The 11,880-nt window shown below is 39.9% G+C and overlaps 1 long non-coding RNA gene across 1 annotated transcript in view; it reads left to right on the top strand.

Annotated features, from left to right (window-relative positions):
- Positions 1–3,275: 3,275 nt before the first annotated feature.
- Positions 3,276–11,880, top strand: part of LOC147996083 (uncharacterized) — a 106,480-nt gene continuing 97,875 nt past the window's right edge. Inside the window, exon 1 of the long non-coding RNA XR_015670979.1 lies at positions 3,276–3,429. This is a non-coding gene — a long non-coding RNA (uncharacterized LOC147996083). The remainder of the gene's footprint in view (positions 3,430–11,880) is intronic.

Below are 11,880 nucleotides of genomic sequence, written 5' to 3'. Positions count from 1 at the left end.
ACCTCAGCACTTTCCTCTAAAAGTCTACCTTTGACTTTACTGAGGATTTAGCTTTCTAAAATGTCACCAGAACCTTCCACCAAAATGAATGTCTTGCCACACACAGTCAAGTCCTCTGCTTGAGCCTGCGCCATCATTCACTCGGGTGAGAGCATGCAGCATGTTTCTTCTTCTTTTGCCTATCTTTTTGTTTATCATCATCCCTGCCTATCATGTGCACTTCTTTTCTTGGTAGCTCAAGAAGTCTTACTCCACTCACGAGTCACATCCTCTCAATCGCCAAGATGCTTTATCTAGTGTCTAATAAGAAAAGGCACTCTTGGCCCCTGGAGGGACAGAGAAGTCAAGAGGGCACATCCTGTGATAGGGTTTCCCAAGGCTGTGTTCCCTCTGATGCCTAATGATGAAGGCTGTTAACGCTCTAACCGTAACTCGTCTTCGCTGTGCAGGCCGCCAGCTGCAGTGAGGCCTTCCTGCTTCTTGTGCAGGAAACTACCGTCTCTATGAGATGATCATGACCAACGTATTAGAGATGAGAATTTGTTCGTGAATGCCTCAGTTTCCCTGGGCTGCAGGGGGATCATACTTTATGGTATTACACGTGCCTCACCATACGTTTGCACTGGACTGAAACCCAGATACCCAGTGCTAACCTACAGGAAGAAATTCTCTGTCTTCCTTATACTTTTTTTCCGTCTTATTTCTGTACTCCTCCATCCCTGCTGTGGAAGGCGGGCCCTCATATAAACTACTACAATTGAAACACTTGGCTTAAGGATTTCTTTTTTTTATTAACTTGAGTATTTCTTATATACACTTCGAGTGTTATTCCCTTTCCTGGTTTCCGGGCAAACATCCCCCTCCCCCCTCCCCTTCCTTATGGGTGTTCCCCTCCCAACTCTCCCTCCATTGCTGCCCTCCCCCCCATAGTCTAGTTCACTGGGGGTTCAGTCTTAGCAGGACCCAGGGCTTCCCCTTCCACTGGTGCTCTTGGCTTAAGGATTTCTTAGGGAGATTCACGAGCACATGCTTTTCTCATGGTCTGATTTGTATAATTTTTAAAGAAAATTATTTTGCTTATGGTTTCAAAAATTTATCAAACCATATTTATGCATTGTTCTCTTATATAATCTATTAAATATCCCATGCCATTATTATCAATTCAAACACTGTTTTTTCCCTCTTCTTGAAGGTTCCATCCTTATAAAAATGCCTATTTTCTTCTTCCAGTGAATTAGCCCATAGTTTATTGACCATAGTTTCTAATTTTTTATTTCCAATCGCTTTGTTTAGTCCTGTATTTTCTATTTCACTTACTTCTGGTTTTACTTTTAAAATTTCTTCCTCTTCTGTTTACTATGTCTGTGACGTTTTATAAAATTGAGCCTCATTCTGTATCCCAGTAGGTCTGGAACTCACCAGATCGCTCAGGCCAGCCTTGAGCTCATGAGTTGTCTGGCAACCTCTGTGACTGTCTAAAGTGAATGTTGCACTTGTTGTTCTGCCTGTCTTATCCTTTAATTAATAGATAGAAAATTCTATCCAAATACTGACTTAAAACTACCGGTCAGGGCATAGAGCAAGCATCTTTATTGTCTATGATTTCTAAATACTTTAAAGGTTCCACTGAATTTATTTAGTAGAGTATCTTAGCAATGCCATATTTTAGTTCCAGAATTACTGGGTATGATTAGCTCTCTTAGTTATTTATTTCTAGTTTACGTTCTTTGAGCAGAAACTTATAGAACCTTTCTATGTGTATGTGTTTACAAGTTTATGAGTATCCATGTGTACAAGTGCATATGCATGTGTTTGCTGGCCAGAGGACAGCCCCAAGTGTCATCCTCAGGAGTGCTGTTGACCTCTTTGAGACAGAGTCTATCACTGGTCTGGAGCTCACTGGTCAAGATAGGCTGAATTGAAGGGAGCTGCAGGGATCCTCCTTTCCTACCACTCAGATTACAAGCAGGGACTCCCATGCATGGTGTTTCCACATGGCCTCAGGAATAGAGCCATGCTTAGGTCCTCTTGCTTGAGATGCTCCTCAGGCTTGGGAAGCAGGCACTTTAGAAGCTGAGCTCTGAGAACTGTAGTCAGCTTAGAACTTGTAGTCAAACCCTTAGTTTATATGAATGTCTAAAGTCCTTGCAAATCATACACCTTCTGTTTGCTTGTGGAATCATTCTCTAAAATATTTGTTTGGCTATTAATAAAGTTTGACTACTTTAATACTTTTCTTCTAACTAATCTATCACTTTCTTTACTAGTCCACTGAACTATCCTAGCAGAATTATAGATTGGGAAAGTTTTGTCCCGGTAACTCTACCAGTGTGTAGTTTTGATTTGTCTGTTGCATAGTCTCGGTTTGGCAGGCATGCATTGTAATTGCTCTATTTTTGTTAACTATTCACTTTTCCATTGTTCATATTTTTCATCACTTTCAAAGATACTATCTTCTGTCTTCACCTTGGGTCCTATGCTCACAACACATAGGACTTGAAAACGTGGGTCCCTACTCCATGCAGGTGCAGAGGCTGTATGTGCCCATGGCTTTCTGGGTAACCATTACAGGATCCATGTGATGTGTTTCTTCTTTATGTCAGGCAACTCCACAGCTAGACACTGGGCTCTCTTGTTTTCTCTTTTAAAAAATCTGGGCGGAGAGGTAGGTAAGTAACAATCAAGAAGACGATAGAGAGATAATATACACGTATATTCAGATCTGTATATACATATATCTATCTGTCATGCCACATATGTGGAAAGAGATGAGAAATGCAGACAAGACGGGGTGTTTCGACACGTGCTCCTCTGCCATCTTGCTTGTGAAGTCTAGCTAACTGTCAAGTAGAAAACTTGACAAATTGCTATTTCGCCTCAAACCTTTGGATTGCAAATACAGCTCTTCAATATGAAGTGAGTTTTCTGGAGCACTGTAGTGAGCATCCTCCTGGCTCTGCTGTACAAGGAGCCCTAGAGGTTACCAACTGCTAGTGACTGCTCATTGCTTCCACTGCAATGCATAGCTCCCCTCCAGCCATGCTCCTGGTGTAGTTCTGCAGGAGGTCCTGCTAAGTGCTAACCGCTTTTACAAATGGCACCTGGGCTGATGCCCAAACATGCATTAAGAGAGAGAATGGTATTAATGTTCCCTTAAAAACATTTTTATAGCTTAGCAGGAAGAAATATCACTTTATTCTCACAATTTGCTTTGTGTCTTGCTATTATCACCGTTAATTGCAGTTTTCTAATAAAGTATTTATTTAACCTCCATCAGATTATTTTCTTCTTATAAAATGTATTCTTCCTGGAAAATTTATTTCTTCCTTTCAAAATGATATATAATTAATTTGAGTGTTTTTAGATGAATAATCGATCTAACCAATGGTAGAGAGAGTGCTGAAGCTGATGACTGGGACACTGGTTAAGGTAACGTCTAATTTATTTTCTTTCATTCTATTTAGACTTTAAAATTCAAGCTCTTTTTCTTTTCTCAAAGTAAAGAAGTCTTAAGAGGTCTAAATCGAGCTAAGGCAGACACATCCACTTACAATTTTAACAATTTTGCCTGTGTTTTGACAGCTTTTCTTCCTTCACCATTTAGATTATAATTTATGGTTTCATTTCACAGCAGTTAAATATTATAGTCAGTTTTAGGGAGTGAAAAAACTATCATAATCCAGCTTCCCAATACTGTCACCCACAAGTCATCTCCAACCTTAGGAATCTGTCCAACTGGATTTCTCCTAACGCATGTGTTTGTCTCTGTCCAGTGCCAGGACTTTCAATTCTTCAGATTGAGGAGGAGACAGAACAAAATAAAACAAAATAATAAACGAGGGTATCTAGTGCAGTACCAGTCTGATCATGCACCTAAAGAACTGCTGATTCAAATTTCTTAAAATTCATCTTATATAATTTTACCAGTATTCTATACAATATGAATTGATGAAAACAAATCATTTGAATAGAAGCGAAGAGAAAACACAAAAATATATTCTGTCAATAATTATGATCCGTTATTATAAATTACAAAATCATATTATTTAAAAATTTTATTTATTAGTGTTTGCACAAGTGTATGTATTTGTGTGTGTGTGTGTGTGTGTGTGTGTGTGTGTGTTATGCTTTTTTGTGAGTACAGGTGTCTGCAGACCATAATGCATCGTGGATGTCAGAAGAAAACTTCCTGAGTCATTTTCTTACACTGTGTACTGGAGGGACCAAACTCAGAAAGTGAAACTTGTACAAGTTTTCCATCTGTGTTCTCATATTTGATAATTTATCATGTTTAATAAGCAATTCCTTCATTGAATTCTGGGTATGAGGTTTAGAGATGGTTTTTTAAGGAAACGTAATCTGATTTGAAGATGTATTAAAGATCCTCATATAAGGCAGATTTTAGTGACTCTTGAGATGTCCAAATACAAACAGATAGATAGATAGATAGATAGATAGATAGATAGATAGATAGATAGATAGATAGATATGAAAGAAAGATGGGTATGTATATAACAGATGATAGATGGATAGATAGAAAATAGATGATAGAAGATAGGTGAGTATATAATATATGATAGGTAGATAAATAGATGATAGATAAAAGATAGACAGACACATATCTAGGTCTGAGGTATGTGAGTGCACAGTTGGCTCAGATTCACATATATAGGCATATGTGTGTATAGTTTGTTCAGAGACACACATATATAAGAACGTGTGTATAGTTTGCTCAGATTCACATACGTAGGTATTTGTATGTATATAATTGGCTCAAGGATGACAAATAACAAGGAAAAAAAGCAAAAACCAGAAAAATCAAAAAGGAAAATGAAGGAGAAGAAAGGAATTAGCAGAGACCAGATCGCTGATTGATGGTTCTGAACCAATGTGTTAAATTGCACTACAGAAATTCACTGCTTTGCTAAACCTCCTGTCCTCACTTGGATGGAATCATAGCATGGTGATTCATGAATAGAGGCAAGGACATCATACCTCAGGTGTCTTCTCTTGTTCTGATAGGTTTTGGATTGCGTTGTGTTGTAAGTGTGGCTTTCATTTCCTCAGATGAAGTGACAAATGAGAAATGGACTTAGGCTGGGTAAGCACATGGCTTCAGCTGAGCCCAAAGCGTTTTTTCTCTGTTTTGATTATCCCTAGGCCTAGACCTGGAAGCTTCTAGCCCCTGTACAATCTAATCTTCCAAGCTGACTGATTCAATCCAGCTTTTGATTGAATTACTCTGCCTGGCCTCACGCTAACTTTGGCAATACATTTTAACCTTTCGGTTCCTTCTCATTCTCTGGCTTGTTTTGTCTTTACCTGTGTCTAGCTTGTTCTCTCTGTAACCTGTCTTTGTACAAACTGCAATACAGGCTCACCACATACCACACTACCACTGTTTTCCTCTCTCACTGCTCTAACGTAGCCTCTCTTCCTCTGCTATTCTCATGAGAGCGGGATGCATCCTATCTCTGGCCCATTCTGCCAAATCTTTCTCTGACTTGTCACTTTGTCTGCCCCTCAATTAGAGCCAAACACAGCTGCTTCCTTCTACAAACTAACCTTATCTTCATTGTTAGGGATTAAAAGTATGTACTAAGGGCCTTTCTATTTCAGCCAGATCATATGCAGATCCTGCGTTCTGGCCAGATCATATTTTTGAATGTGTCCCCTTTTTAGAGCAGCACGTTACTAGATTAAAATTCTTCTACATTTGTTCTAATTTGAGACCTGGAGCAAGCCAGAAAATCACACAACTGAGCCACTCCCTAACCCTCCAAATCGTTTTAGAACAATGAGTTTTGCAGTGACTGGAAGATATGGAAACCATTTTCCACTCAGTGTAGATTTGCCATTGGATTTTAGTTCGTTTCATTTTTCTTTAATAGTGAAGCTTCTAGTTAGAGCTCTGAAAAACACATGTCTGTGGTAAGAATGTAAATGAGGGGAACTGACCCTGAAACACATATCCACGCTACAGCCCGACTGCTCATTCTGTGCTTTCTCCAGTAAAAGCTTTAGACACTAGGCAACTTCATATTATTAGTCAAGTAGAAGCAACACATTTCAAAATAGTTTGACATTTCTGAGCATTTGGGCCTTCGCTTTAAACTTAACACAAAATCCTTAGACACTCCCACAATCTGGCACTTGCCTTCCAGAACACTGTCCCCAGAGCTTGCTCCGAAGTATAAAACCTTTTGTTTTCTTCTCAACTGAAATCCCCCTGGTTGATCTTTAAAGGCAAATTTTCTCAAAGGAGACAGTGTGAAAAGCATATGATTTTGTTCTAGTCATGCAGGGCACGGTGACTCTTCCAATTTTGCTCAAGTTCCCTGGATGCCTGGAGTTCACTCTTTGTTTTGTTTTGTTTTTGTGCTAGATGATATCTGCTGATGTCTCTAGCAATTTTCCAGGAAGATCACTGATTCAGAGTGGAATCCATACATTACACACACACTTCCGAAAGAATATTCTGGGCACCCAGATGACATCACCTGTGATGGGTTCAGGGAGGCTCTCGAATTTCTTTCCTCCATATCACTTGCTGCAGTTTGACACTGTGTGACTCTGGGTAATTAACACTACATTACCCTTACATATGATGTAATGAGGGACACAAATATAAACAGGATTTAGTTGACCACATTTCTCTCTATGTCTAGTACTAACATCTAGTATCAGATAAATGTTCAGGAAAACATTTCGATGGTTGAGTAGATAATACAGTATGGCGGCCATAGTTCTAAATGAAGGCACATCACATGAACAAAGGTATAGCATAGTAAACATAACTTTTATTGTCTGATATATAACTTGTAATTTATATTATATGTATATAACTTCAGATATTTCTAAGAATCTTAGGTTCGAAGTGGACATAAGATTAAATTTTTATGAAAATAGAAATACGACGTCTCTTTATGTTTGCTCTTTTATTTCTACTATACGTAACAATTTTTAAAGTTATTTTAGAAATTATAAACAATGATGTGATGAAGAGTGCACTTGAGTGCCCTCTTCAGCAAACCTGAACGGAAGAATTCCAGTGGTAATGGCTTAGATAGGAGATGACTCCTGGAAATGCTGGTGGCAAGACGAGAAAGTGATGGAAAATGGAGGCAGTTTATAAGACATGCTAGCATAATTACTAGTGCCAGAGCCTGTTACTAAGTAAGATCCCACTCTACATATTGTGAGTGAGTCTACAAAACACAACTCGGCCATTCTGCATCTGAGGTGTGAGGAAGCTCAAGTATATGACCACCATCTCCCACCAATCACGGAGAGCACTGCCTAAAGGGTGTACATTTTTATCCTGCTGCTTAGTAGGTACCAGCAAAGTGGCTTCATACTGCCCAGGAAAAGCCTCCAGCAGACACATGTTCTGACCCTCAAAGTCTACTGATTATTTGCACTACAGTACCGAGGAGCTAGTATATACAAGAAAGGGTAGGGTCTGCAGTCATCAGTTTCATAATTGTTTCTTGAGGAACAAATCTAAACTTTTAGCTTCTTAAATACTGAAATGCCCTATAATGATCTTTCATTATGATATTTCTGAATGAAGTGTTAAAATTGTTAGTAATACATTTTAAAAGATAAAAAACACAAAACACTTTTAGAAAAACATAATTGGAGGGGGATGCTAAGTTAGAACAATGACAAGCAATGATGAATCTAGTCAGAGACAGATAGCCTTTAAAAAGGTTCTGGGAAGAGAATAAGTGCAGTATCTTAAGGGTTGACCCAAAACATTGTTTAGAGGAATGTTTTCAGATATAAGTAAATGTTCTTTAGAAATCAAGCTGGCAAAAGTAGGCGCTTCTTTGTGTGTGTGTGTGTGTGTGTGTGTGTGTGTGTGTGTGTGTAACAATAATAGTTTAAAACATGCCAATAATTTGAGAGGGAGTGGGGGAACACAGAAGAGTTGTAGGAAGAAGAAACAGAATTAGAAAAAGAGTGTACTCATGTATGAAATTCTCAAATAATTAAGTGTTATTAAAAAATAAATTAGCTGAGCATGTTCTCCAGATGAAAACAAATGGACAAAACAATATCAACAAAACCACAAGCATATTGATTGTACAGACAGAAAAGGGCATGGAATGGAGCTCAGCAGAATGAAGCCATTGGTTACCCTGAGCTTTGTGTAAGTCATGAGCTTCTTAAAGATCTCTTCCTTGAATCACTCATGGACGTGTATATGGAATCATTAACTTTCCATGCTATGAAAAGGCTGACCTCCTAATTAAGAACTACATTTGCTTCACGAAATCAATCTATTGAATTTATGCTATAGTTTTCAGCAAAGTAGAATACAAATACGTATCATTACCATATATTTTTTTAGGCAATAAATATTATTGACTGTAGGTTTAGATTTTTTGAAACCTACTTTCATAAATCTTTACTAAATAATGATACTCTACTTTAATAAATCGTTCTCAAACGATTCAACCCCCTTTCTAGCTTATCAACCTACAGTAGGGGAAGGAGACGGCAAATAGGACGAGGGGATGTGGATCTGTTTAGATGTAGTTCTATAGAACAATTCCAGTCTCCATTGTCAGGATACCAGAAGTTCAGGTTAAAAAAAATGTGTCACCAAACACAAATCGGCAGGTGTGGTCCGATCTAGCAGAAACCACTTGGTTGTCACAGAATCTGTAGGAGTCAGTGGGAGCAACTAGAACCATCTGGGTCACCAAGAGAAGTTCCCTGCTGTGCCTATCTGAGAGAAGAGAAGGTTGCCAAGTCATTGTCCATTGAGTCCCACTTATACTCTTCCTAATCATCATGTGCAGGCCCATAAGTCTTGCCTCAGCAAAATATCAAGTGAGTCTGCATCTCATGATACAACCAGAACTTTCCACTTCAATTGATCATCTGACTATCAAGTGAAAAAGGGGAAAACTTTCAGTTGTTAAAAAGATGTCTATATGTAGGTGAGGACAGGCAAAAAAATAAGGCTAGGCCTGTGATTGGGCAGTGAAAAAGGCAGAGAAAGAGTTTTTTTTTTTCATTTTTTTCTTTCTTTCTTTTTTTTTTTATTAACTTGAGTATTTCTTATATACATTTCGAGTGTTATTCCCTTTCCCGGTTTCCGGGCAAACATCCCCCTCTCCCATCCCCTCCCTTATGGGTGTTCCCCCACAACCCCCCCCATTGCCGCCCTCCCCCCAACAGTCTAGTTCACTGGGGGTTCAGTCTTAGCAGGACCCAGGGTTTCCCCTTCCACTGGTGCTCTTACTAGGATATTCATTGCTACCTATGAGGTCAGAGTCCAGGGTCAGTCCATGTATAGTCTTTAGGTAGTGGCTTAGTCCCTGGAAGCTCTGGTTGCTTGGCATTGTTGTACATATGGGGTCTCGAGCCCCCTCAAGCTCTTCCAGTTCTTTCTCTGATTCCTTCAACGGGGGTCCTATTCTCAGTTCAGTGGTTTGCTGCTGGCATTCGCCCCTGTATTTGCTGTATTCTGGCTGTGTCTCTCAGGAGTGATCTACATCCGGCTCCTGTCGGTCTGCACTTCTTTGCTTCATCCATCTTGTCTAATTGGGTGGCTGTATATGTATGGGCCACATGTGGGGCAGGCTCTGAATGGGTGTTCCTTCAGTCTCTGTTTTAATCTTTGCCTCTCTCTTCCCTGCCAAGGGTATTCTTGTTCCCCTTTTAGAGAAGGAGTGAAGCATTCACATTTTGATCATCGGTCTTGAGATTCATTTGTTCTAGGCATCTAGGGTAATTCAAGCATTTGGGCTAATAGCCACTTATCAGTGAGTGCATACCATGTATGTCTTTCTGTGATTGAGTTAGCTCACTCAGGATATTTTCCAGTTCCAACCATTTGCCTACGAATTTCATAAAGCCGTTGTTTTTGATAGCTGAGTAATATTCCATTGTGTAGATGTACCACATTTTCTGTATCCATTCCTCTGTTGAAGGGCATCTGGGTTCTTTCCAGCTTCTGGCTATTATAAATAAGGCTGCGATGAACATAGTGGAGCACGTGTCTTTTTTATATGTTGGGGCATCTTTTGGGTATATGCCCAAGAGAGGTATAGCTGGATCCTCAGGCAGTTCAATGTCCAATTTTCTGAGGAACCTCCAGACTGATTTCTAGAATGGTTGTACCAGTCTGCAACCCACCAACAATGGAGGAGTGTTCCTCTTTCTCCGCATCCTCGCCAGCATCTGCTGTCACCTGAGTTTTTGATCTTAGCCATTCTCACTGGTGTGAGGTGAAATCTCAGGGTTGTTTTGATTTGCATTTCCCTTATGACTAAAGATGTTGAACATTTCTTTAGGTGTTTCTCAGCCATTCGGCATTCCTCAGCTGTGAATTCTTTGTTTAGCTCTGAACCCCATTTTTTAATAGGGTTATTTGTTTCCCTGCGGTCTAACTTCTTGAGTTCATTGTATATTTTGGATATAAGGCCTCTATCTGTTGTAGGATTGGTAAAGATCTTTTCCCAATCTGTTGGTTGCCGATTTGTCCTAACCACAGTGTCCTTTGCCTTACAGAAGCTTTGCAGTTTTATGAGATCCCATTTGTCGATTCTTGATCTTAGAGCATAAGCCATTGGTGTTTTGTTCAGGAAATTTTTTCCAGTGCCCATGTGTTCCAGATGCTTCCCTAGTTTTTCTTCTATTAGTTTGAGTGTGTCTGGTTTGATGTGGAGGTCCTTGATCCACGTGGACTTAAGCTTTGTACAGGGCGATAAGCATGGATCGATCTGCATTCTTCTACATGTTGCCCTCCAGTTGAACCAGCACAATTTGCTGAAAATGCTATCTTTTTTCCATTTGATGGTTTTGGCTCCTTTGTCAAAAATCAAGTGCCCATAGGTGTGTGGGTTCATTTCTGGGTCTTCAATTCTTTTTTTTTTTTTTCTTTTTCTTTTTTTTTTTTTATTAACTTGAGTATTTCTTATATACATTTCGAGTGTTATTCCCTTTCCCGGTTTCCGGGCAAACATCCCCCTCCCCCCTCCCCTTCCTTATGGGTGTTCCCCTCCCAACCCTCCCACCATTGCCGCCCTCCCCCCATAGACTAGTTCACTGGGGGTTCAGTCTTAGCAGGACCCAGGGCTTCCCCTTCCACTGGTGCTCTTACTAGGATATTCATTGCTACCTATGGGGTCAGAGTCCAGGGTCAGTCCATGTATAGTCTTTAGGTAGTGGCTTAGTCCCTGGAAGCTCTGGTTGCTTGGCATTGTTGTACTTTTGGGGTCTCGAGCCCCTTCAAGCTCTTCCAGTTCTTTCTCTGATTCCTTCAATAGGGGACCTATTCTCAGTTCAGTGGTTTGCTGCTGGCATTCGCCTCTGTATTTGCTGTATTCTGGCTGTGTCTCTCAGGAGCGATCTACATCCGGCTCCTGTCGGTCTGCACTTCTTTGCTTCATCCATCTAGTCCAATTGGGTGGCTGTATATGTATGGGCCAAATGTGGGACAGGCTCTGAATGGGTGTTCCTTCAGTCTCTGTTTTAATCTTTGCCTCTCCCTTCCCTGCCAAGGGTATTCTTTTTCCTCATTTAAAGAAGGAGTGAAGCATTCACATTTTGATCATCCGTCTTGAGTTTCGTTTGTTCTAGGGATCTAGGGTAATTCAAGCATTTGGGCTAATAGCCACTTATCAATGAGTGCATACCATGTATGTCTTTCTGTGATTGGGTTAGTTCACTCAGGATGATATTTTCCAGTTCCAACCATTTGCCTACGAATTTCATAAACTCGTTGTTTTTGATAGCTGAGTAGTATTCCATTGTGTAGATGTACCACATTTTCTGTATCCATTCCTCTGTTGAAGGGCATCTGGGTTCTTTCCATTTTCTGGCTATTATAAATAAGGCTGCGATGAACATAGTGGAGCACGT

Source organism: Rattus norvegicus, chromosome 2 (assembly GCF_021556685.1).
Source record: "Rattus norvegicus strain SHRSP/BbbUtx chromosome 2, alternate assembly SHRSP_T2T, whole genome shotgun sequence".
NCBI lineage: Eukaryota > Metazoa > Chordata > Mammalia > Rodentia > Muridae > Rattus > Rattus norvegicus.
Note: the sequence above shows the minus strand (reverse complement) of the source record. Positions and strands in the feature narration are given on the sequence as shown.